Source organism: Megalobrama amblycephala, linkage group LG14 (assembly GCF_018812025.1).
Source record: "Megalobrama amblycephala isolate DHTTF-2021 linkage group LG14, ASM1881202v1, whole genome shotgun sequence".
NCBI lineage: Eukaryota > Metazoa > Chordata > Actinopteri > Cypriniformes > Xenocyprididae > Megalobrama > Megalobrama amblycephala.
In genome coordinates this window covers 26374897-26400008 of record NC_063057.1, presented here as the reverse complement: position 1 = coordinate 26400008, position 25112 = coordinate 26374897, and the positions used below count along the sequence as shown (strand labels likewise).

The 25112-nt window shown below is 39.9% G+C and overlaps 1 pseudogene; it reads right to left on the bottom strand.

The window, feature by feature from the left end:
• Positions 1-485: 485 nt before the first annotated feature.
• LOC125246364 lies at positions 486-25112 on the bottom strand (annotated as a pseudogene).

Below are 25112 nucleotides of genomic sequence, written 5' to 3'. Positions count from 1 at the left end.
TTAGATCACATGAGTCTCATCTCTGAAGGTGCTGCTAGATGCAGTAGAAGCTCATGAGAGTGTTTGACATCCTCTATTGAAACACTTCATCATTGACTCTCTTTGCTCTGATGAAAGTGAAGTATATTAATATATTGAATTATTTGTGTTCATTACAGCACTGAGAGCAGCAGCGGGACGATCACATGACAGATATAGAAAGAAAACACTGACATTATTCACCACAACACTACATGATGAATTCAGAGCATGGTATTACCACAGTTCATGTAGAAAAACATGGTTTATCATGTCAGGATACTTTCTAGATCAGGACAAGCAGCATGAACCACTGAACAAAGAAACTCCAACAATTCTGACATTTACAGTAATGATGAGATTCATCTGGACTGATTTCAGAGTTCAGCTCACAGTTTTCCTTCTTTCATATCTAATATATTTCTGAGTTATCTGGATTGAACTGATGATGATTGACTCGATCCTTGTTCTTCAATAGCAACTTTATTTATATAGCACAATTAAAACAACACAAGTTGACTCATGTGCTTTACAATATCACACAGAAAAACAAGCATCACACAGGCAACACTGATTTTAAGCTATGAAAACGTGATTTGAGTTGTGCTAATACCCATTAAGAGTCTAGCAGCTGAGTTTTGAACATTTTGCAAATGAGAAATAAATGACTGACTAATTACCTTATATATGGCATTGCAATAGTCAAGTCTTGATGATATCAAAGCATGGATAGCAATTTCAAGACCTTTAAATGTCAAAAACATGATTTCATCTTAGATAGATTGCAAAAGTGAAAGAAACAGAACAAAATTACAACAGAATGTATCTGTTTGTCAAGTTTAACATAGCTGTCAATATACACACCTTCATTTTGAACACATGTATGACAAAGAGCCAAAATCTAGATTTTGCTGTACTGAAGGTAGCTATGGATGTAGATATCCAAGTTTATTTGTTTTATGAGCCTTTTAAGCCATGATTTTTTTTTCTCAGATTTGTCAGAGCATCTGTGGCCTGTTGCATGAAGCTAGTTGAACAAACTCTGAGTTTCATAGTAAGTTTAGAGTTGACAAATCCAGATAAATCCAACCTGGTTTAGATCAGGATCAACTGTTGCACAACGCTCTGTATAAACTTTCTCTGTCAACTCAGGTTTAATCCAGAGTTTGCGGTTAATTCTGAAGAGCGTGTACCTGAAAGTGTGACACGTGCAGCAAACAGCCAATCACACAGAACATGCAGAGTGTCCGTTTGATTCACTTCTCGCGAGAGAGCCACTCAATTCACTTCTGAAGATTAAGAGATCGTTATGAAAAATATCATGAAATTAAATGCATTAAAAGCTTTATATATCGATGCATGCATATTTATATCAATTTTAAAAGCAAAGTTAAATATTAATTGCCAATTAATATAATAATTATATGAATATACGTAATTCATATAATATAAATATAATGAATAATTAACAGCAAATGTTGAGCAGTTTGGCTCTAAAAATGTTTTCCCTATAAACTGCTTTAATTTGGAGCAAAAGATACAGGGGGAGTGGCTTTATTGCATCAGATGCCTCACATCTGATTGGTCCAGTTTGAGTTTGTGATCTCTAACTCAGAATAAAAACTGCTCCAGAGCAGGTTAGCCGTGTAGCGTAAGTTACCACAGCAATGAACCCCTGCTAAAAACCAATCCAACTTCATGAGCCTGAAAAAACAGAGTTTGCTCAAACTAATCTTGAACAGAGTTTGCTCAAACTAATCTTGATTGATTTTGTGATCTAATCTGATTTCAGAATCTGTTTTTTCCTTTTGAACAACGCATTTTCATGATTTGATCCAATTCAATAGCCGAAATCTGATCAGATTACTTTTGTGTACACATGGTATTCAACCAGTTGTGATTTATGGCAGGAAATTCAGTTCAGTTCAGGAGGAGGTTTATTTAAATTAAACTGGATTAGATTAGAATAATTGTGCTAATTCTTTCACTGATGAAGAGTTACAGTATGATCACAACAGAGTTTCACTGATGATCCAGCAATATAAACCCCAAACCCAGGATAGAGCGGTTGAGTGAATGTGGTCTGGACTGTGTGGATGAGGATCATTGTGTCTCCAGAGACGCTGTAGAAGGACAGAGTTCCTGCTCTGTGATCCACATACACTCCTATTCTACTGCTAATGGACATTACTGGGAGATTAGACTCTATGTTATTGTGTCTGAATGAGGAACTGGAGGAGAGCAGAACAAACTCCAGGACTGATCATTATATCCAAACCAACACTCTTTACCCTCACCCTTCCTGCTGATGCTCTTATATGAAACTGATATATCCACATTCCCTCTCCACTCAATCTCCCAGTAACAGCGTCCACACACACTCTCTACACACAACACCTGCTCCCAATAATCAAATCTGTCTGGATGATCAGGATACGACTGGACTTTGTTAGTGTAAGTAATCACAGTGCTCCTCTCAGACAGACGGAGGCGTTTATGTGCTGTGTTCAGATCCAGAGTGAACTGATGGGAATCTGATGGAGATAAAACACATTACAATCAGGAATTATCAAACTGTCTGATCTTTTAGGGCCAGTTGTTCAAAAATTCAATTTCTATTTATTTATATCTATATAGTTATAAAACACAATTAAACACAACTACCATTAACAGAATAAAACAACAACAAAATCACAGATAAAAACTACAAAACATCAAAACAGGACAACTGCATCAACCATCATATATTATAAGACAGATCAAATAAAAAAGTTTTTAACTTAGATTTAAAAATGGACAGAGTAGGAGCAATTCTAATTTCCGTAGGCAGAAGAGTTTAATCAAGATCAGATTAACGCATAGTTCATAGAAAAAGTAGTTTAGAAACAGTGATTTAAAAAAAAAACCACTTTAAATCAAATATAATATTTTTGACTGATATTTACAGCTGTTTAGGGATTATTTTATGCAACCAAAATTTGTCTTTTTACTTTACAGTAGGCTATCAAATGTCCAAATATGTAGCCTAATGTCTGTTTCTAATTTATTACTTTTACAGATAAACTAAACAAGACCATAATAAAAAATGTGTGTATATTATGTGATAACATTTTTTTTAGTTTTTTTAATAGTAATTTTTTTGTTTTATTTTTTGCTGCGATCAATATAATCATCCCAATCGTACAAATTTTGTGATCTAATCTGATTTCAGAATCTGTTTTTTCCTTTTGAACAACGCATTTTCATGATTTGATCCAATTCAATAGCCGAAATCTGATCAGATTACTTTTGTGTACACATGGTATTCAACCAGTTGCAATTTGTGGCAGGAAATTCATTTCTGCTCCTGAGCGCTAAGTGGTGCTATAACCATAGATTTTCACATGTTATGGAGTGGATGTATCACAGCTCGTTTTCGCGAGTAGCAGTCAACTGCGTCATGTGGAGATGAGAAAAAAATCCTATCAATAAGATTTTTAAAAATCACATGCACACTACATGTAGTAAATGTAAGCATTTGTGTAAACATTTGCTGTATAGAATGAATTCGAACAGGACAGTAAATGTCAAAATTATGTTTACTTTTTTCATGGACTGCGCTTTAATGCAGTACTAATGCCCTGTATTTCTTTTTATAAAATAGTTCTATGTAATAAAATTAAAAAATAGAAATGAGAATTATATAGACTACACATATTAAACATTTGTGTAGTAAGAGTGATAGCGTAGTTTTCCCTAATAGGCTACATGAATAAGTAGGCTTTGTGTGCAAGTTTTAACAGCAGTGAAAATAGGCTAGTGGATAATGCCACGACACATGGCTCAAGCCAACATATTATTTGGTTTGAAATGTACATTTATTGATCCGAAAACGATCTTTGTTATTAATTTTCTGTCATTTTTATTAGTATTAGGCTGTTTATTTTTAATTGATAATAACAACATTGTAAATATTTGCTCTTACCCAATGTTAAGTTTTACCATTCTGGATGCTTATGAAACAGCAGATTGGTCAAGCGTTTGGTTTTGTGAATCACTCATGAAATTGAGATGACTGACAATGATAACCAATGGATAAATGATAAAGCAACAGAAGAAAAACCAACACTTTTCCAAACAGATCCATACATCAAACAAACCAGTGTTGGCTGATTATGTTTATTACAGCTTTAAAAAGATTTGATACACTTTTGATGACTAAGTGACTAAAAAATAAAACAATAATAGCCTAGGCTAATTAGTGCTTTATTTTTAAGGTAAAGTCTCTGGACAGTAGCCTATTTATTTATTTACAGGTGTTTATTCCCTGTGCAATTTTCTGTAAAATGAGGAATACAGAATCTTATTCTTGTGACATTTTACATTTGTATTGCCAAATAACTTGCTGTGTACAATTAAAATAGTGCAAAATGAAAATAGTACAAGCAACAAGTTAAGAACAGAAGTTTTTCTTTTCATCTCTCACTGATCCGCTGGATCTCTTTCAGCAAGTTTCTGTCTCCCTTGCTGATGCACGATTTACACCTTTAGCTTGTATTGTCCTGCACCTCCACCGTGAAGCTACTGAACTGTCCTATCCCAACCTCCATATCTGCGTATCTGAGACTAAAAACAAGAGAAGTCGCAAAACAACAATTTAGACTTAAATCGTTATTCTATTAGCTTTCTGGATAACGAACCCTATAAAGTTTTTATTTATTTATTTATTTATTTATTTTTTACAGAACTGCTGTTTGTTATACAAATGTAAATACAGTCTGTTGGATAATATTTGTTGCTTGGTGTAAAATGGAAATGCATGGCAATTTTATAGGCTATAAATGTAAGCAGAAAACTTTGGTGTAACAAATAAATGTTTCAGAACTGCAGGACACACATCTCAGTAGCCCGTGTTTGTTCAGGGTTTGAGGCTGTGTTATTGACGTTTTTGTCCAACACTCATACCATTAGACTACGAATTACTTTGCCCAGATATCCTGTGCAAATCATCATTTACATGATCAACTATAAAACTCTTCTGTCATATTTTCTTAGTGACTTACATTGTAGGAAGTCGTTCCTGGTTCTGGGAACAATGTTGGAGAAAGTGACTGTGGAAATCAACAGACATAAAGTGTGATTATCATGTCAAGAAAAAAATGATCCCTGCATCCATTCCTAAGACATTTCTAATATGGTCTTCTACGTGATATGAGCTGATGGAGGATCATTTCTGAGAGCAGATGAATCTCCAGGACTTTACCTCTGTCAGAGATCTTCTTGAGCTCCTCTTTGCAGAAATCCTCCAGTTTGTCTCTCAGCTGACGGACAGATTCTCTCACGCCATCAAAAGAGGAGAGAGAACTGAAAGGATTGTCATTTACGTCTGTAGATTCAGGAGGAGCTGAGAGAGACTGGAAACTCTACAGAAAACAGAAATCAAAGCTCATCACCTCCACACTTCAGCCTATAACCTGCCCTCACTTAGCCTCCAGGAAGCCCTCACTAGGCCCACACTGGACCCTTGAACGCTAACGTCAATAGGGAATAGGGAACGAGACGCTGCGTCGAGACGCATTGGGATCACCTCTGCGTGATTACGTATTGAAGCACTTGTGAAATCGAACCAATGGTGTGACGGAACGTCAGAGGCGGGTGACGTCATGGACCAGCTTCTGATTGGCTGAAGCAAGACACTCACAGGCATGCAGGGAGTATGGCAAGGTGACGCAGCGTCTCATTCCCTATTCAGGGAACCAGGGTTACATACATAACCCGAGACTGCGTCGAGAAGCATTGGGATCCCTATCCCAACTACGCCATAATGCCTAGTGCCTGTCTGTTATCCTAAGACGAGAGCACAGCAGACCCCGGAGTGGAGTCTAAGTCAAGGTTATAAAACCTGATGAATGTATGCTGAGAGGACCACCCAGCCGCATCATATATATAATGGAGGGGAACTCCCGAGGTATCAAGGGGTCAAAGCCTTTGAGGTAGCCATACCCCTGGTAGAATGAGCCTGGACAGCCAAAGGAGAAGGCTGTCCGGAGGACTCATAAGCAAGTGAGATAGCCTCGACTACCCACTTGCTCATTCTCTGCTAAGATGCAGAGCCTCCTTTCTTAGGAGACCCATAACAGACGAACAGTTGTTCAGATTTACGCCACAGGGCAGCTCTGTGGACAAATTCCAAACATGAGGGAGCAACCGAAAGTGCTTGAAGATATAGCCAACATGAAGATTTCTCAGAAACCTCCTCTAACAGTTCAAAGGTAGCTGAAGCTAACCCTTCCAGCATGATAGCCAAGTCCCAGGCCGAAGTTCTTGTACGAAGCAAAGGCCTCAGCCTCTGAGTACCATGAAGAAAGCCTATGACCAGGGGGTCTCTTCCCACAGAAGAGTCCCCCAAAGGAGCATGATAGGTGGAAATAGCTGCTACATAGACCTTAAAGGTAGAAGGAGATAGACCATTTGAGATTTTTTCTTGAAGAAATTGCAGCACTAGCCTGACAGAAGAATGGACAAGGTCCAACTGACATTATCTACACCAGATAGAAAACAACTTCCATTTATATGCATACAGCTTTCTTGTGGAGGGAGCTCTGGAGTGGAGTATGGTCTCCACAACCTCAGTTGGGAGACCAGATTCTATGAGCCCAGCCCTGTCAGAGGCCAGGCCCACACTTTCCACAACTCCAGGCGGGGGTGAAGTATCATGCCGCCCGCTTAAGACAGAAGGTCCTGTCTGATGGGAATATCCATAGGAGAGCCATCGAGAAGAGACACCAGGTCTGTGAACCAAACTCGGGTCAGCCAGAACGGGGCTATCAATATGAGACCGTCCCTGTCCTGGAGAACCCTCTCCAGAACTCCTGGGAGCAGAGCAGTCGGGCCTTGGCCACGTCTGTACCATGGCATCCAAACCCAGAGAGGCTGGAAGAGTCAGAGAAAACCACAATGGGCAGTGAGATGTTTCTTTCAAAGAAAATAGGTCGACTTCCGCTCGACCTAAGTTTTTTTTATATGAGCTCCACCACCTCGGGGTGGAGTCTCCATTCCCCGGGCCTCAGCCCCTGCTTCGACAGGATGTCTTCCCCCACATTTTGATGGCCCAGGATGTAAGCTGCTTTCAGGAAGAGGTGCTTCCCCTGGGCCCACAGGAGGATCCGATGGGCCAAATTGCACAACTAGTGAGACCTCAGGCCCCCTGGTGGTTGATATAGGCGACAACCAACATGTTGTCCGTGCAGACCAACACATGATGACCCCTCAGGTCTGGGAGGAAGTATTTGAGAGCTCGAAATATAGCCATCATTTCCAGCCAATTTATGTGCCAGGAAAGTAGATGGTCCTCCCACAGACCCTGAGCTGAGCGACAATTCATGATCGCCCCCCAACCTGTGAGGGAAGCATCTGTGGTTAGCATTACATGATGACAAGGAGCCCCCAACACAGGTCCTTGGGACAGGAACCAAGGCTTCTTCCACATGACTAAGGCATGAAGGCATCACTGCGTGACCTTGATCATGCAAAAAGGATTTCCCCTCGGAGAAAACCCCTTGGTCCTGAGCCACCACTGTAAGGGTTTCATGTGCAGCAGGCCAAAAGGTATCATGTTGGATGCAGCTCCCATCAGACCCAACAGTCTCTGAAACTGTTTTACAGTGAGTGACTGGCCTAGTTTCACCCCATTCACAGCTGAGAGTATGGAATTCACACGAGCAGGAGACAGACGTGCCTGCATCGTAGTGGAATCCAAGACTACCCCCAGATAGTTGGTAGTTTGAGCTGGAAGAAACACACTCTTCTTGGCATTGAGTCTCAGCCCTAATCTTCTCATGTGGGACAGAACAACATCTCGATGTTGGACTGCCATGTGCTCGGATTGAGCTAAAAGAGTAGATATAATTCAACATGCGAATGCCGTGGAGTCTCAAAGGAGCCAGAGCTGCATCCATTCATTTTGTGAAGGTGCGGGGTGAATGTGCTAGGATGAAAAGAAGAACCCTGTATTGATAAGCTTCGCCCCGGAAAGCAAATCTGAGGAATTTCCTGTGCTGAGGATGGATGGATACATGAAAGTAAGCGTCTTTCAGATCTATTGTCACAAACTGGTCCTCAGATCTGATCTGTGGGATGATCTGTTTGAGTGTAAGCATCTTGAACTTGAGCTTCTGAACAGAACGATTTAACACACATAAATCTAGAATAGGACGCAACCCTCCATCCTTCTTTGGAACAATGAAGTATTGGCTGTAAAAACCTGACAGCTTGCTGGGAGGAGAAACCCTTTCTATAGCTCCTTTTTGCAAGAGTGTCAGAACTTCCTGTTCCATTACCAGAGACTGCTCGTGGTCCACCACCGTAGGGAGGACCCCGTTGAACTGGGGCGGACGACACCCAAACTGAATTCTGAAACCCTTTTCTATTGTGAGCAGCACCCATTGAGAAATATTCGGAAGAAGTTTCCATTCTGCCAGAAGTTCTACTAAGGGAACCAGTCTCTCGAGACTGGCCTCTGGTGTTTTTTAAGCATTCGACACGGCGCCCTGAAGCGGCGAACCGGCAGGGAACAACTGAATCAAATGTCCTCGGAGGCTCGGTGGAGACCGCTGTGCCCTGAAGCACAAGAGGTGGCAGGGTTGGCAGAACGGCCCCCTGAGGGCACCGAAGAGGGACAGATACCATGTAATGTGATATAGGACCCTCTCCAGAAGGGGCTGCCCTCAAAGGTCCCACGCCACTGGCGTCAGGACCTCTTCGAAGCCTTATTAGTGATAATGACAGTCCTCAGATCTGTCTTACCCTTCGAAGGCTTCGGCTGTGTCGCCCGTCCTTGTCCCCAAGCTCTTTGCGGGGGAGCACGGGTGGCGACACTTTGTTTTTGTTGCGCTCTATGCACTGAGGAGCTGGCTGACGGCCGAGGCTACTCCCGCTCAGCAGCCTCGGATGGTTGAGAACAACGGGGAAGAAATTTCTGGAAGGCCGCTGGCTGCTTTTTGGTCTCCTGGAACCTCTCGACGTCAGATGTAACTGAGTCGCCGAAGAGGCCCAGGGGGAACAGTGGTGCATCCATCAATATGTTTTTATCTTTCTCTTTAATTTCAGAAAGGTTTAACCACAAATGTTTCTCTGTAGCCACCAGGGCTGCCATAGAATGGCCGATTGTTTTAGCTGTTTCCTTGGTGGCCCAGAGAGAAAGATCGGTGGCCTTCCTGAGCACCTGAATCGCTTCAAAGCTCGCTTCCCCACTCTCATCTATTTCCCCCAGCAGGTCAGCCTGGTAGGCTTGCAAGATAGACATTGTGTGTGACCTGCTGCCATATAAGCTTTGCCCACCAGCGCTGATGTAGCTCTTAGCGGTCTGGTGGGTAGCGTCAGGGATTTGAGGGACGATGCAGACTTGGGCGAGAGATAGCTCACAAGCGTCTCTTCGACCCGAGGCATCGCCCCATAACCATACTGTTTCAGCCCCACGATGTTTGAATATGTAGTGGTTTGGGGGCTGAACACTCTGTACTAAACCGGACTTTGACCCGACTTCGACACCTCAGTGTGGTAGTCGGGAAAGATCGTCAGTCCCCGACGCTGAGGCTGTGACTGGGCAGGCAGAAAGTGTTCATCAAGCTTACTCTTCTGGCGCACTTCATTTCTGTCAGTGGGCCATTCAATATTTAATTTTTCTACTGCCCTGGTCACAACCTCCAGCAGCTCCTCATACGCTGGAGATGAGGATGGCGAGACCTCATCTCCATCATCAACGCTGACCACACCCACCTCTTCAGAGCTGGATAGATGAAGCGCTGTGCCTCTCTCCAGGGGGAAGAAACCGCAGCGTGTGTTTCCGCCACCAGAGGAGAGGTACTGGGTCTAGCAGGTGAGGGCAGAGAAAGGGCTGGGACCGACTCTAATCATTCTGTCAGATCCATCTGTGAACCCCACGAACGAAGCCGCCGCTCTGCCTCAGCAGAAGCGGGACCCGATCTGCGCTCTTTATTATCAAAGAGTGCCCGGTGAGAACGGAGTGTTCTTAATGTTAGTTTCTCGCAATGCACACAGACAGCTCCCTCGAGAGCTGCCTGGGCATGCTCCACTCCTAAACAACCAACGCACATGTCGTGTGTATCCCCACCCGTGATTAAACGAGGGCAGGGATGAACACACTTGACAAACTGCTGTTTGCCCGCCATTTATAGTGTCTTTGTGTGTGTGGTGTAACAAGACACTTTTGTCCTCAGACAAAGAGATCATTTTCTGTATATATACCTGACAGACAACACCAAATACACACAATAACACAGAGCGCTTGCTGAAGACACAGAAGCTGGCGTTCTTTGTTCTCGGTATGCTTTATAGTTTCCTGGTCCGTGACGTCACCTGCCTCTGACATTCCGTCATGCCATTGGTTCAATTTCACAAGTGCTTCAAGACATAATCACGCAGAGGTGATCCCAATGCATCTCGATGCAGTGTCGATGTTCCCATGAAAAGGAATGTAAGTTCCTCTTGCAATTCTCAATTCAGCATGAATGGCCTACAATGGTGACATTTTTCACAATCACGACAGAAAATCAAAATACTGCCCTAACGTCACTAGCAGAAAGGCAGCGTGATATAAACAAAACAGACTAGAACTTAACACAGCATGACGGCAGCTTCACATTCTCTATATCTACCTCCTCGATGGCAGGCAAGTCTTTTAATTCAGTAGAAAAATCGCTCCTCCTCATAACATAAGGTTCATGTCCAACATATGTTATGAGTTTCTGTTTATACCTTTCTAAACCAGCACAGTACAGACTGTTCTCCATCTTGTCAATTCTAAATTTTACTTCTTGTTCTCCACCTGAATTTCATGCATCATCAAAATCTTGTGATTGAAAACAAGCTGTAGGCTTTTTAAAGTAAGAGTTGTTCATTAGTTTTTAAGTGATCATGCGCTGTCTTGTAGTACACTATCCAATGTAAATAATGGATTTTTTTCTTTTTATTCCTTCTGTGCAGTGTTATAAATGGAAGGTCTTAATGAATTTCACATTCAATTTTAAAAAGCAACTAAATAGAGCTTAAGAAACAAAAGTGGGCAAAAGCCAGCATGGGCCCCGCTGGGGCATGTTTGAAGGGTGACTGATGATTATATAATAACCGAACACACAGATCAACACTTCAGTCAACGGCTCATTCTGCTCTCATGAAATGTTTCTCTGTGAGTCTCTTGCTCAAGTCCACTATGATCCTGTTCTTCTAGATCTCTGTTACCTGCAGGAAATGGATGTGATCCTGTGTGTGTGAAAGCTGCTCCAGCTCAGCGTCTCTCCTCCTCAGATCATTGATCTCCTGCTCCAGTCGCTCCAGTCGTCCTTCATCTCGACTCACTGCAGTCTTTTCCTGATCTCTTCTCTCAATGGAGCGGATGAGCTCAGTGAAGATCCTCTCACTGTCCTCCACTGCTGTCTGTGCAGAGCGCTGTTAGGACACACATCACAATCACACAGTGGCTTCAGTGAGTCCTGACTGAGACTTCTCAAACTTCTCTTCTTGTCCAGACTCACCTTATGAGACTCCACAGCCTCTCTCAGCTGCTGAAGATCTTTCTCTCTCTGCTGGATCCTCTGCTGGAACAACCTCTGCGTCTCCTTCAGCTGGTGCTAAAGGACAAACCAATGACAGGAGAAGCATCACTTAAATCATCAAGTAAACAGATATGAATCCAGTATCAGTGAAGTGGTGAGATTGAGGGGTTAAATATCTTGCATGGTAAGATTATTTTGTCAATCAATCATTATTTCATCAATGTCTAGTTTTATAGGGATAGTTCACCCAGAAATGTAATTTTTTACATTGTTTACTCATCCTCATTTCTTCCTGAACTTCTTATTTTCTCTTGCATAACAAAAAAGAAGAGCCCAAATTAAATATGTTGACTCGTTAATAACATCAAACCTTATTGGCACATACATGTCATGTGACTAAACATGCCACCATATTTGATTTTTCTTGTGGCTTCAGAAGACTTAGGATGCGTTCCAGTTAATTTTTTTATGACCTTCCCTTGCTAACTTCTCTCAGTCTCATTGACTCAGATGTACGTCATTGCTTACATTGCATGAGTGCCCACTACTGGTGGAACCTTTGCAATGGGTTGAATTGGAATGTCCTAAGCCCTTGATCACTTGGAATCCGTTATAGAGTTGATTTATTATTTAATTTTTTCCGCTTACAAAATAGTTCAATGCAGCATTCTATATATATATATATATATATATATATATATATATATATATATATATATATATATATATACAGTACAGTCCAAAAGTTTGGAACCACTAAGATTTTTAATGTTTTTAAAAGAAGTTTCATCTGCTCACCAAGGCTACATTTATTTAATTAAAAATACAGTAAAAACAGTAATATTGTGAAATATTATTACAATTTAAAATAACTGTTTTCTATTTGAATATATTTCACAAAGTAATTTATTCCTGTGATGGCAAAGCTGAATTTTCAGCATCATTACTCAAGTCTTCAGTGTCACATGATCCTTCAGAAATCATTCTAATATGCTGATCTGCTGCTCAAGAAACATTTAATGTGTACAATTGTACAAAATATTTGTGTACAATATTTTTTTTCAGGATTATTTGATGAATAGAAAGTTCAAAAGAACAGTGTTTATCTGAAATCTAATCTTTTGTAACATTATAAATGTCTTTACTGCCACTTTTGATTGATTTAATGCATCCTTGCTGAATAAAAGTATTCATTTCTTTAATTTCTTTTCAAAAAATAAAAATAAAAATTCTTACTGACCCCAAACTTTTGAACGGTAGTGTATAATGCTACAGAAGCTTTGTATTTCAGATAAATGCTGTTCTTTTGAACTTTCTATTCATCAAGGAATCCTGAAAAAAAAGTACACAACTGTTTTCAACATTGAAAATAATCATAAATGTTTATTGAGCAGCAAATCAGCATATTAGAATGATTTCTGAAGGATCATGTGACACTGAAGACTGGAGTAACGATGCTGAAAATTCAGCTTTGCATCACAGGAATGAATTACTTTGTCAAATATATTTAAATAGTACACAGTTATTTTAAATTGTAATAATATTTCACAATATTACTGTTTTTTACTGTATTTTTAATTAAATAAATGTAGCCTTGGTGAGCAGACGAAACTTCTTTTAAAAACATTAAAAATCTTAGTGGTTCCAAACTTTTGGACTGTACTGTATGTATGTATATCATGCGCCTGTGGTGCTTATTTCCCAGATAAAGGACTTTTTATTTCCCAGATAAAGGACTTTAATCAAACTTTAACTAGCAACCTAAAAGAAATAAACAACATTTTTAGAACCTTTTACTCCTCATTATATACTTCCGAATTTCCAACAGATATGGAAAATTTCTTACATAATTTAGATATTCCTACTTTGCAAACAGATAAGGTGGTAGATCTAGAACATGACCTTGAGATTAAAGAAATTAGTAGGGCCATTATGGCAATGAAGAGTAGGAAGTCTCCGGGCCTTGATCAGTTTCCTAATAATTTTTATAAGAAATTTAGGGAGAAATTAAGAAATTTAGGGAGCGCCAATTCTTCTTCATGTTTTATAAGGAATCGTTGGAGGCAGGCTCCCTGCCTTCAACTTTTTCGCAAACATCCATTTCACTCCTTCTTAAAAAAGATAAAAATCCTACCCAGTGTGAATCATATCACCCGATATGTCTTTTAAATACTGACAAAAAAATATTAGCTAAAATATTATTAGCATTTCGTTTAGAACCTGTCCTTCCCTCAATAATTTCAGATGATCAATGAGGATTTATTAAAGGTCGTCAATCTTTTTTTCTTATTCGTAGCCTTGCTAACATAATGTATCTTTCTGATCCTTCTCCACACCCGCAGGTAGTTCTTCCTCTGGGCTCCATCTTCAGAAAACATGGTGTATCATTTAACCACTATGCAGATGATACCCAAATCTATTTACCTCATAAATGTTACACAAATGCTGCTCTGGCATCTCTTTTGTATGCCTACATGAAGTGAAAATGTGGTTCTCTCAAATTTTTTTGTTTTTGAACGAATCAAAAACCGAGGTTTTAGTCTTTGGCCCCCATCATAGCTCTGGGAGCAGAAGCATCGATCTTGACTACATTGCTTCATTTACCTCATGCATTAAAAACTTTTCTGTGATTAGTTCTTAGTTTTTTCAGCTATGTCTTCTCTCTAAGATTAGATCCTCGCTCTCTGAGAAAACCTTAGAGATTGCGATCCATGTGGTTATTACATTTTGCTTGGATTACTGCAACTCTCTTTACTACGGTATGTCCAAATCCTCTAATCCTCTTTCTTTTTCTTCGCTTTATGTTTTTGTTCAGCACTTTGGTCAGCCATGCACGATTGCCATTGTGATTGAGACTCTTTTAATAGCTTTGAAAACAACAACAGCGTTCCAAGGAATTAAGCGAGGGGTTTTGAACATTGTGTGTCTTTATATGCCGATGACCTTTTGCTTTACATCAGTGACCCTATATCTAGTTGTCCTTTAATTATATCATTATTAGATCCATAGGCGTAATTTGGGTGGGACATGTCCCCACCACTTTTTGCCAGGGCCGATATTGTCCCCAAAATGTTTTGAAACATCTAGACATCTAACAAGGATGTATACTAATACAAAATAAACATCTATAGTTGATTAGCAATTCAATCATTTATGTTAAATAATAGGCGATTTGGCACCTAGATGTGTTGTTTTTGAAATCATGTTGAGTGCTCGTTGCCACTGTTATTAGTGGCGCAACAGTGTTCTCTTGGCGCACATCCACAGTGCAAAATGCACATAAACGTGTCCCTGCTCTTGATATTCAATCACCGATGAACATCTTTGGTTTTAATGAGAAAAAAAAAAAAAAAAAAATAAACAAGGGTGGATTAGAACCCAGAACCTCTGGCACACTAAATGAAAATTCAACAACTCGTCCATCAGGACAATCTAATAGTAAGCGCGGATCCATGTATTTATTAACTAACTTAAATACTCTCAATACAAACAATATATTCTATTATAATAGATGTAAGGACGAAACTATCATATTAAACATGATGTCAATACATTTATTATTGTAATGATACAATTCCAATACACCCCCACATTCCTGTCCCACCCACTTTTTAAAAGTTAAGTCACTGATTAGGTAGGTTTGGTACCTTTTCGGGATACAAATTAAATTTCCAAAAAAGTGAATGTTTCCCCATTAATAATTTGGCCTTACAAATTCAACAAGAATAATTACCCTTTCATTTTTCTCCAAATGGGTTTAAAAATCTTGGAATTCTATGACATGCTCCTTTTTTTCTTTATTTGAAGCCAATTATAAAGCTTAGTTAAAAGAAGTAAAGGCAGAGTTGGAAAGGTGGCATAGTCTTCTACTTACTTTAGCTGGAAGAATACTGTGACGAGCAGGGCGGGCGGGAGCCGTGAGGGAACTCGAGTCTCTCACGGAGGAGCTCCGGAAGCATAAAAGGAGGAGCGACAACAGTGAAGGACAAGAGAGGACCAGGCCTGGACGTTATTTTATGTTTTATTATGTTTGTGTGGCCCGCAGACGTCCGCAAGGGTCTGCCGGCATTACTTTCATTTTGTTCTTTGTTTATTTTATATTAAAGTTTGTTTGAACATTCGCCAGTTCCCGCCTTCTTCTTCCCATATTTACGAACTGTGTTACATTGGTGCCGAAACCCGGGAGGAAGGAGGGGACATGCTGTCGGAGAGCCCTCGCTGCTGAGGGGGATCGCGGTGCTGCGGAGTTCAGGCAGCGCGGGAGTGTGAAGACCGTGAGAGGCTGCCCGAGGCGGTGGTGCTGGAGCCTATCAACAGGTGGGACGGAGAGCTCGCTGCCATGCTGCTGGGATGAGGTGGGGTGGCTGCCATCCAAGAGGGAGGGGAGGAGTCGCTGCCGTTCGCCGTGGGCAGGAGCCTGCTGCTGTCCACCATGAAGGGGAGGAGCAGGGAACGGGGGACTCGCTGCCGGCTGCCCTCAGTCAGAGGAGCCATCGCCGGCCGCCAGGGGGTGGAGGAGGATCAACCCGTCCACCGAGCGTCCAGTACCATCGCATGGCACCGCGAGGAAGAGCCTCTCGGCTGGCTGAGGACCGAGCGGCAGTGTGTCCGGGAACTGGACCAAGAATTTTTTTTTTCCTCTCTTCCCTCTCTCGTTCTGTAGCTCCCTGTGCTTCCGTCTCCTTTTCTCTCGTCTCGTCTGTCTTTACCCCCAGGTGTTGCGGCCGCCAAGATAGGCCACAGGGGGAGTAGAGCGCAGTCTCAGGAGTACCACCCAGCCTGAAAGGGGCGATGGGGGTATGTGACGAGCAGGGCGGGCGAGAGCTGTGAGGGAACGGCGCGAGGCCAGTAACACGAGGGTTAATGATCTTCACCTGTGAAGTCGCACCGGCCTCGAGTCTCTCACGGAGGAGCTCCGGAAGCATAAATGGAGGAGCGACAACAGTGAAGGACGAGAGAGGACCAGGCCTGGACTTTATTTTATGTTTTATTATGTTTGTGTGGCCGGCAGACCCTCGCGGACGTCTGCCAGCCACACAAACATAATAAAACATAAAATAAAAGCATTACTTTCGTTTTGTTCTTTGTTTATTTTATATTAAAGTTTGTTTGAATGTTCGCCGATTCCGCATCCTTCTTCCCATATTTACGAACTGTGTTACACATACACTCAGTGAAAATGACAATTCTTCCTAAGTTCCTTTATTTGTTTCAGTCCCTACCAGTTTTTTTGACCAAATCCTTTTTCCGTTCAATCAATCAAACTATATCCTCTTTAACTTAAAATAAAAATAAGATCCCCAGGGTTAACAAACATATTCTTCAGAGGACCCGTGATGTTGGTGGTTCAGACCTCCTAAGTTTTACCCATTATTACTGGGCATCAAATATTCAGAAGATATTATTTTGGCTTCATTGCCCAGAAACTGAAACAATTGGTGTTTAATTGAAGCACAAACATGTCACTCTTCTTCTCTCCCTGCTTTAGTGTATTCTTCCTTACCGCTGAAAGCTTTTTGATTCACATCCAATCCTGTTGTACTTCCTACTCTCAAGATCTTTATTAAGATTAGTTGTCACTATAAATTTACATTAGCATCGGTCTTTGGGTCCTATTTACAAAAATCATTTATTCCCTCCCTCTACACTGGACTCATCATTTAGACTGTGGGAAGTTTCCGGGTTGATATGCATCAAAGATTCATATACTGAAGGTTTATTCAACAGTTTTGAGAACCTCTGCAGATTACATGACCTCCCACAAAACCACTTTTTTAGATATCTTCAGATTTGCAATTTTGTTATAATATGAAAAAGGGAGTGAAAATGTCACTTTCATGGTTGTAATGATTGTTGCTTTACCTTTGAATTTTTTTAAATTGAAGGAGTAAATGAAGAACAATTACAATTTTAACAACATTTCAAGTATAATTTATGAGATTGTGTGATGATTGTGTTCTAAACTAAAACATTTTCGAATAACACTCAAAAAACAATGATGTCACTACCAAAACTTCACCACGTTTCAGTTGTGACTGTTTCAGTAATCAAGCGTATAGTGTCAGTTCTGGCAGACACGTCATTCAAGCTCGCGTCAGCTGACATTCAGCTGATCCATACCATCCAATAGGAATACATTTCAGATTAGACCGCGTCTTTCAAATACACCTTCCAGCATTCAGATGCTGCTTGATCGCCGTGCTGCACTCGTTATATGAGATGGATCTGCACTCCTGCATGAAGAAGGATATCAAGAGAGATCAAGCATCCACACCGGCTATTTCATTCTCCTTCATCCTTGAATGTTTTCAGAAACAAGCTAAGTTCTTTTTAATGCTCATTGTTTTAAAGCTATCAGGTTATTGGCAACATGCTGTTGCTAAGGCTATCCGACTTGCTAGGCTTCTTGTCATTGTCAGAAAAATGTTTGTGCTAGGCTTTTGCAATCGTATTGGCAATGTGCGTTACTTATCCATTGTCATTGGCAACTTGCTCGATCGCTGCACACGCTGATCAGGTCGTTTGGATAGCAACGTGCTATACATGCTGGTCGACTCGCCTTTGTATAATGCTATACATCGCAGATTCAAACAGCTTTACGGTAGAGACAGGAAACAATTATACTTAGTGCAAACTGATTATTCTGCTGTGGCGCAGCAAATAGTAAACATGTTCGTTCTTAAAGCAATAGTCGCTATCGAAAAAATGTTCAGTCTTTAGTTATAGTTGCAATTGGGAACAAGCTGTTCTGAAGCTGTAGTTGCTCTTAGTTGCTATAGAAATAAAAATATAAAAAATGCTTGCTTCCAATGCTTCTAGTGTTATTTCTGCTACTATAAACACATGCTGCAGTAAGTTTATTCAGGTACATGCTATCTTAAGCTGCTGTTTTAGACTTTATGTTTTATGCTCCTTATGCTATCCAAGCATATTGCATACTATTTTATGTATTAAGCAATGGGTGTATGCTTCCCTGACCAGATTTTTTCAACATGCTTGTTGAATCAGATTTGCTGCCGCTAGGGGTGTAAGCTTCCCCATTAGTGAAGAAAAGCCCATCCGAATTAGGTTTTCATGCTTGTTGCAATAAAGGCTCATCTGGGCTCAGTAACATGCTTGTTACTATTGCTGATTCATGTTTTGGTAGCATGCTTACTGCCTAGGTGCACGATACTCAATTGGCAACATGCTTGTAGCTGTGCACTTAGCAACGTGCTTGTTGACAGAATCATACCACCTCCGGCTGGATCGTTTAGGATGCTATGCGCAATTTACATTTACATTGCCGTCTGTAATAATCACGATCACTTAAGGCTGCGTCATTTATTATGGTTGGGGGATGGTTTGTTTTGGGGGAACTGTATCGCTGCGCTCCTTGCTCTGTCCAGGCATGGCTGCTTGAATGAGCGGGGAGTTTTGTCCAGAACAGTTCCATACCACCAACCTTAAATTGCTATTGCATATTACTATCGTTGTTTTATTGCTAACGTTCTTTATCATTAATAATCTTTGACGATAGTGGTCTGACAGAAGTGACAATTTTAGATACTCTTGAGTCTAGCTCAAAGATGCTAATCAGTATATTGTTACCTAGCACAGTTCTGAACAGTTGTACATACATAAAAAAATACGTTTTATGGAATAAAGGTGCTTGGTAGTGATGTTCTGTAAAGCTACATACAGATTTTCAGAGTTTGGAACACATTTAATGCAAAATGATGGTACATATCTACTATGAAAGAGAGGCTATGAGCCTGATCAAAAATGTAGAAGTGTGGTTAAAATCATTCTCAGCCAATGGACTAAAACATACACTGTTTCGGTAGTGACGTGAAAATGCGGGACACATTTTATTACATAATTAAAAAAATAATAATTAAAAATCTAAAACATATTTTTAAAAGCAACAATGGAAAAAAATATTTCAATATCATTTTCACAAGTTGTAATTTAGGGGTTTGGGACAGTCACCTCCCAATTGAAAGCACCAAATAAATTATGATTTATATACATATATATATATATATATATAAGTTTACTGATATTTTAAAAATTATTGTGGGCCTCAATAGATAATAGAAGGATCCTAGTAAACAGTTAAAATTTGAAAACTTAAATGCTTTTAGAGATGGTATTCATCCCTCCCGGGATGGTGCTGCTCTTCTCTCTAGTAATATGGCACATAGTCTTAGAGCTGAAACATGACAAACTACGGCCCAGGTCAGGAAGCAGACAGACTGGCTAAACCGACCGTCTGCTAGCTGCCTCACGTTACAGAAGTCAGATAAATCCCAACACATAGAAACTCTTGCACCTAGATATTATCAAATAGAGACTGTGTCTGTACCCCGAATTAATAAAAACAAAAAACTTCCAAACCCATTTAATGGAAAAAATTTAATTGATGTTCAACAAATAAAAAAATCGAGATAATAATGATAAACAAATGATAAAGCTTGGATTGTTAAATATTAGATCACTTTCTTCAAAAGCACTTATTGTAAATGATATTATCACAGACAATAATCTAGATGTGCTGTGTTTGACAGAAACCTGGCTAAAACCGGACGATTACATTACTTTAAATGAGTTTAGCCCTCAAGGTTATGATTATCGACACAATCCTCGACAGAAAGGAAAAGGGGAGGTGTTGCTGTAATTTATAGTAATTTTTACAGTATTAGTCAAAAGTCTTTCAAATATAATTCCTTCGAAGTGATGGTGCTTTACGTAACATTATGTAAGTTGACATTTGTGTTGGCTACTGTATACAGGCCACCAGGACACCATACAGACTTTATCAAAGAATTTGCTGATTTTCTATCAGAGTTAGTACTAGCTGCAGATAAAGTCCTTGTTGTTGGTGATTTTAATATCCATGTAGATAATAAAAAAGACTCATTGGGATTGGCATTTACGGACATTCTAAATTCTATTGGTGTTAGACAACACGTGTCAGGACCCACTCATTGTCGTAATCATACTTTAGATCTAATATTGTCACATGGAATCGATATTGACGCCGTTGAAATTCTGCAGCAGAGTGACGACATCTCAGATTATTATCTAGTCTCGTGTATACTACATTTAGTCAAAGAGGCTAAACTGCCTCCCTGCCATAAATATGGTAGAACCATCACTTCTACCACTAAAGATCACTTTATAAATAATCTTCCTGATCAGTTTCATCACCTTAGCATACCAGACAGTTTAGAAGACCTCGATGTTGCAACAGAAACTATTGCCTCTGTCTTTTCCAGCACATTAGATTCAGTCGCTCCTTTGCGTTTAAAAAAGATTAAGGAATTTAATCCAACACCATGGTACAGTGAGCAGACTCGGGCCCTAAAAACTGCAGCCAGAAAAATGGAGCGTAGCTGGAAGAAAACAAAACTAGAAGTATTTCGCATTTCGTGGAGAGAGAAAATGATTGAGTACAGAAAGGCCTTAAAAACTGCCAGATCTGCTTATTTTTCAAAACTCTTAGAAGAAAATAAACACAACCCTAGGTATTTATTTGATACAGTGGCTAAATTAACAAGAAATAAAGCTTCAACTTCTGATGTTCCCAAAGAGCACAGCAGTAATGACTTTATGAACTTCTTTACTTGCAAGATTGATAATATTAGAGAGAAAATTATAACCATGCAACCGTCTACTACAGTATCGTGTCAGACATTGCATTGTAGTGTCCCTGAGGAAAAATTAATTTCATTTACTGCTTTAGGAGAGGAAGAATTGTCTAAACTTGTTAAATCATCAAAATCAAAAACATGTATGTTAGACCCTATACCAACTAAGCTATTGAAAGAGATGCTTCCAGAAGTCATAGATCCCCTTCTTAATATTGTTAATTCATCTTTGTCATTAGGATACGTACCAAAAACTTTTAAGCTGGCTGTTATTAAACCTCTTATTAAAAAACCACAACTTGATCCTAAAGAATTAGTCAATTACAGGCCGATCTCAAATCGTACTTTTCTGTCAAAAATACTAGAAAAGGCAGTTTCAACGCAACTATGTTCCTTTTTAGAAAGAAATAATATCTGTGAGGATTTCCAGTCAGGATTTAGACCATACCATAGTACTGAGACTGCTCTCATTAGAGTTACTAATGATTTGCTCTTATCATCAGATCGTGGTTGTATCTCTCTATTAGTGTTACTGGATCTTAGTGCTGCATTTGACACTATTGATCACAATATTCTTCTAAACAGACTCGAAAATTATGTTGGCATTAGTGGAATTGCATTGTCATGGTTCAAATCATACTTATCTGACCGTTATCAGTTTGTAGTAGTAAACGATGAGATATCATATCGATCACAAGTTAAATATGGAGTACCGCAAGGCTCAGTACTAGGACCGTTGCTTTTCACTCTGTACATGCTACCCTTGGGAGATATCATTAGGAAGCATGGCGTTAGTTTTCATTGTTACGCTGATGATACTCAGCTCTATATTTCTTCACGCCCTGACGAAACTTACCAATTCACAAAATTAACAGAATGTATAGCTGATATAAAAAACTGGATGACCAGTAATTTCCTACTACTAAATTCAGAAAAAAACAGAGATTCTAATTGTTGGACCAAAAACTTCTTCACGTAATAACCTAGAATATTGTCTAACACTTGATGGCTGCTCTGTTAAGTCTTCGTCGTCAGTTAGGAACCTGGGTGTGCTCTTTGATACCAATCTTTCATTTGAAGGCCATGTTACTAGCATCTGTAAAACCGCTTTCTTCCATCTTAAAAATATATCTAAACTACGACATATGCTCTCAATGAAGAATGCAGAACAGTTAGTTCATGCGTTCATGACCTCGAGGTTAGATTACTGTAACGCTCTACTGGGTGGTTGTTCCTCCCGCTTGATAAATAAACTACAGCTCGTACAAAATGCAGCAGCTAGAGTTCTTACTAGAACTAGGAAGTATGACCATATTAGCCCAGTTCTGTCGTCACTGCATTGGCTTCCTGTTAAACATTGTATAGATTTTAAAATCTTGCTAATTACTTACAAAGCACTAAATGGTTTAGCCCCCCAGTACCTAAGCGAGCTCTTAATGCATTATAGTCCTTCACGTTTATTGCGATCTCAGAATTCAGGCCAGCTGATAATACCTAGAATATCGAAATCAACCGCAGGTGGTAGATCCTTCTCCTATTTGGCACCTAAACTCTGGAACAATCTTCCTAGCATTGTTCGGGATGCAGATACACTCTGTCAGTTTAAATCTAGACTAAAAACGCATCTCTTTAACCTGGCATACACATAACACATTATATATTTATATTTTCAAATCCGTTAAAGAATTATTAGGCTGCATAAGTTAGTTCAGCCGGAACCGGGAACACTTCCTATAACACCAGATGTACTTGTTACATCAGGAAAAAGAATGGCATCTACGCTAATATTAGTCTTTCTGTTTATCCCGAGGTTTACTGTAGCCAACCGGATTCGGGGCCGTTTCCAGATGAGACCGAGGACCTTGACACGACCACAACGCAGCCCTGTATCAGCAGAGATCGAGTCGACTAGATCATCCATTGTGAAGACATCATCGACACGACAGCCAGTGCCACAGTTTCCTCAAAATTATAATCACGATTATTAATCATGTTTATTCTATCAAAAGAGTAAACTATGGCTATTTTGCAAGTTCTTTACCAACCTACACTTCACCCAAAAGGCCTGTAGGTGGCACAAAGACTTAAATTTAACCAACTATGATAACTTCGTTAGATGGTAAATCAATACAAAACATGGTTTTGGTGAGCGCTTTGTAATATGTATTCACATTAGATTTTAAAGCAACACAATTCGTTTGCAATAAGACAAACCAGATTCAAATTGCCCGGCAAATTCGTAAAGCAAAGAAAAATCATTTCTAGCTGATCAACATTATGAAAACTGGTAAAACCTTTAGGAACTTCAAAAGATAAAACAGCGAAATTCCTAATATTACTTCCAATATTTCCAAATTATGTTCATTTTCATAGAGTGGGCCAATATCGTGACGATTATTTAAAATCAATCGAGAGAAGCAGATATCGTTATCGTGATAAAATTAAATCGTGCAGCCCTAATTTAATTTAATTTGACTTGACATTTGATATTCAACAGTATCCTTGACATTTATTCAACAGTGCTTTTGATCTGCCTGCATTGACACTATTCTTTAAAAGGAAAAATTATATACCAATTATCAATGTAAAGCTGCTTTGACACAATCTGCATTGTAAAAAGCGCTATATAAATGAAGGTGACTTGACTTGACTTGACTTTTTAAATGTGTTTTTTGGTTGTGGGACAGCAGTTTGCACCATTTCTGTAGAATGGCCCATAATTCAGCCTCAATCTTTTGTTGTATTCTCACCATTTTCATAACAACTGCTTTCTGAAACATTGAGTTTGAGTCAGATGTTATAAATGAAGTTACAAATGTAGGTTTGGGAGGAGCCTAATCATTCAGTCCTGTCAACCATCATTATGAGCATATATAAGCAGCAGTCATTGTGCCGTCTCAGTGTCAATCCTTTCGGCATCACTCCACCTCCCCATCACCGTTTATTTTAAGGCAATTAACATTTCTGACACACGCTAAGCAGTAGACTAATGACAACAATGTAAATTATAAGTTTTTTGAACATTAAATGATGTACATGTATTCTAGTAGACCTCATAAACAAATTTCTGAACCCATAAGACATCGGTCACATAGTATGTTTTTTTTTCTGGAGACGCCAGGCTAGCGAGTGTTTACATAATAATAATAATAATAATAAAAAAAAAAAAGGATCTCTAGACCTTGAGCTTTTTTTTTTTCTGTGTGAACCGGCCCTAAATGAGCATAATGGGACCTCTTTAAGTTCATACCTGTTTCTCTGTTCTCTGTGCTGCAGCTGATACAGTGTCGTGGTTTTTATGTTCTTCCATCGTACACAGCAGACATATACACTTCTGATCAGTGCGGCAGAAAACCTCAAGGAGCTTGTCATGTGTCGGGCAGATCATCTCCTGCAGTCGTCCAGTGGCTTCAGTCACTTTATGTGGCTTACGTGAGTGAAATTCCTCATGACGGTCAAAATGAGCTTGACAGTAAGACTCCAGACACACCAGACAGGACTTGACAGCTTTGTGTTTTCTTCCAGTACAGACGTCACAATGCACATCTCCAGCTCCAGCGTAACACTCAGCAGGAAGTTTAATCTTCTTCAGTTTCTCCACCACTTCAGCCAGCATGGTGTTTAAAGCTAAAGCAGGTCTTGAACTGAAGGTCTGTCTGCACTGAGGGCAGCTGTAGACTCTCATCTGATCCTCCTGATCCCAGCAGTCTGTAATACAGCTCTTACAGTAACTGTGTCCACAGGAAGTGGTCACTGGATCCTTCAGGAGATCCAGACACACTGGACAGAGGAACTCATTCTGATCCACTGAAATTCTGGCTTCTGCCATTTTACTGCATGAATACAGAGACACAAACACACAACAGCTCAACTACACTTCAGGTTCAGTTTCTCTGAACCGTTTCCTGTT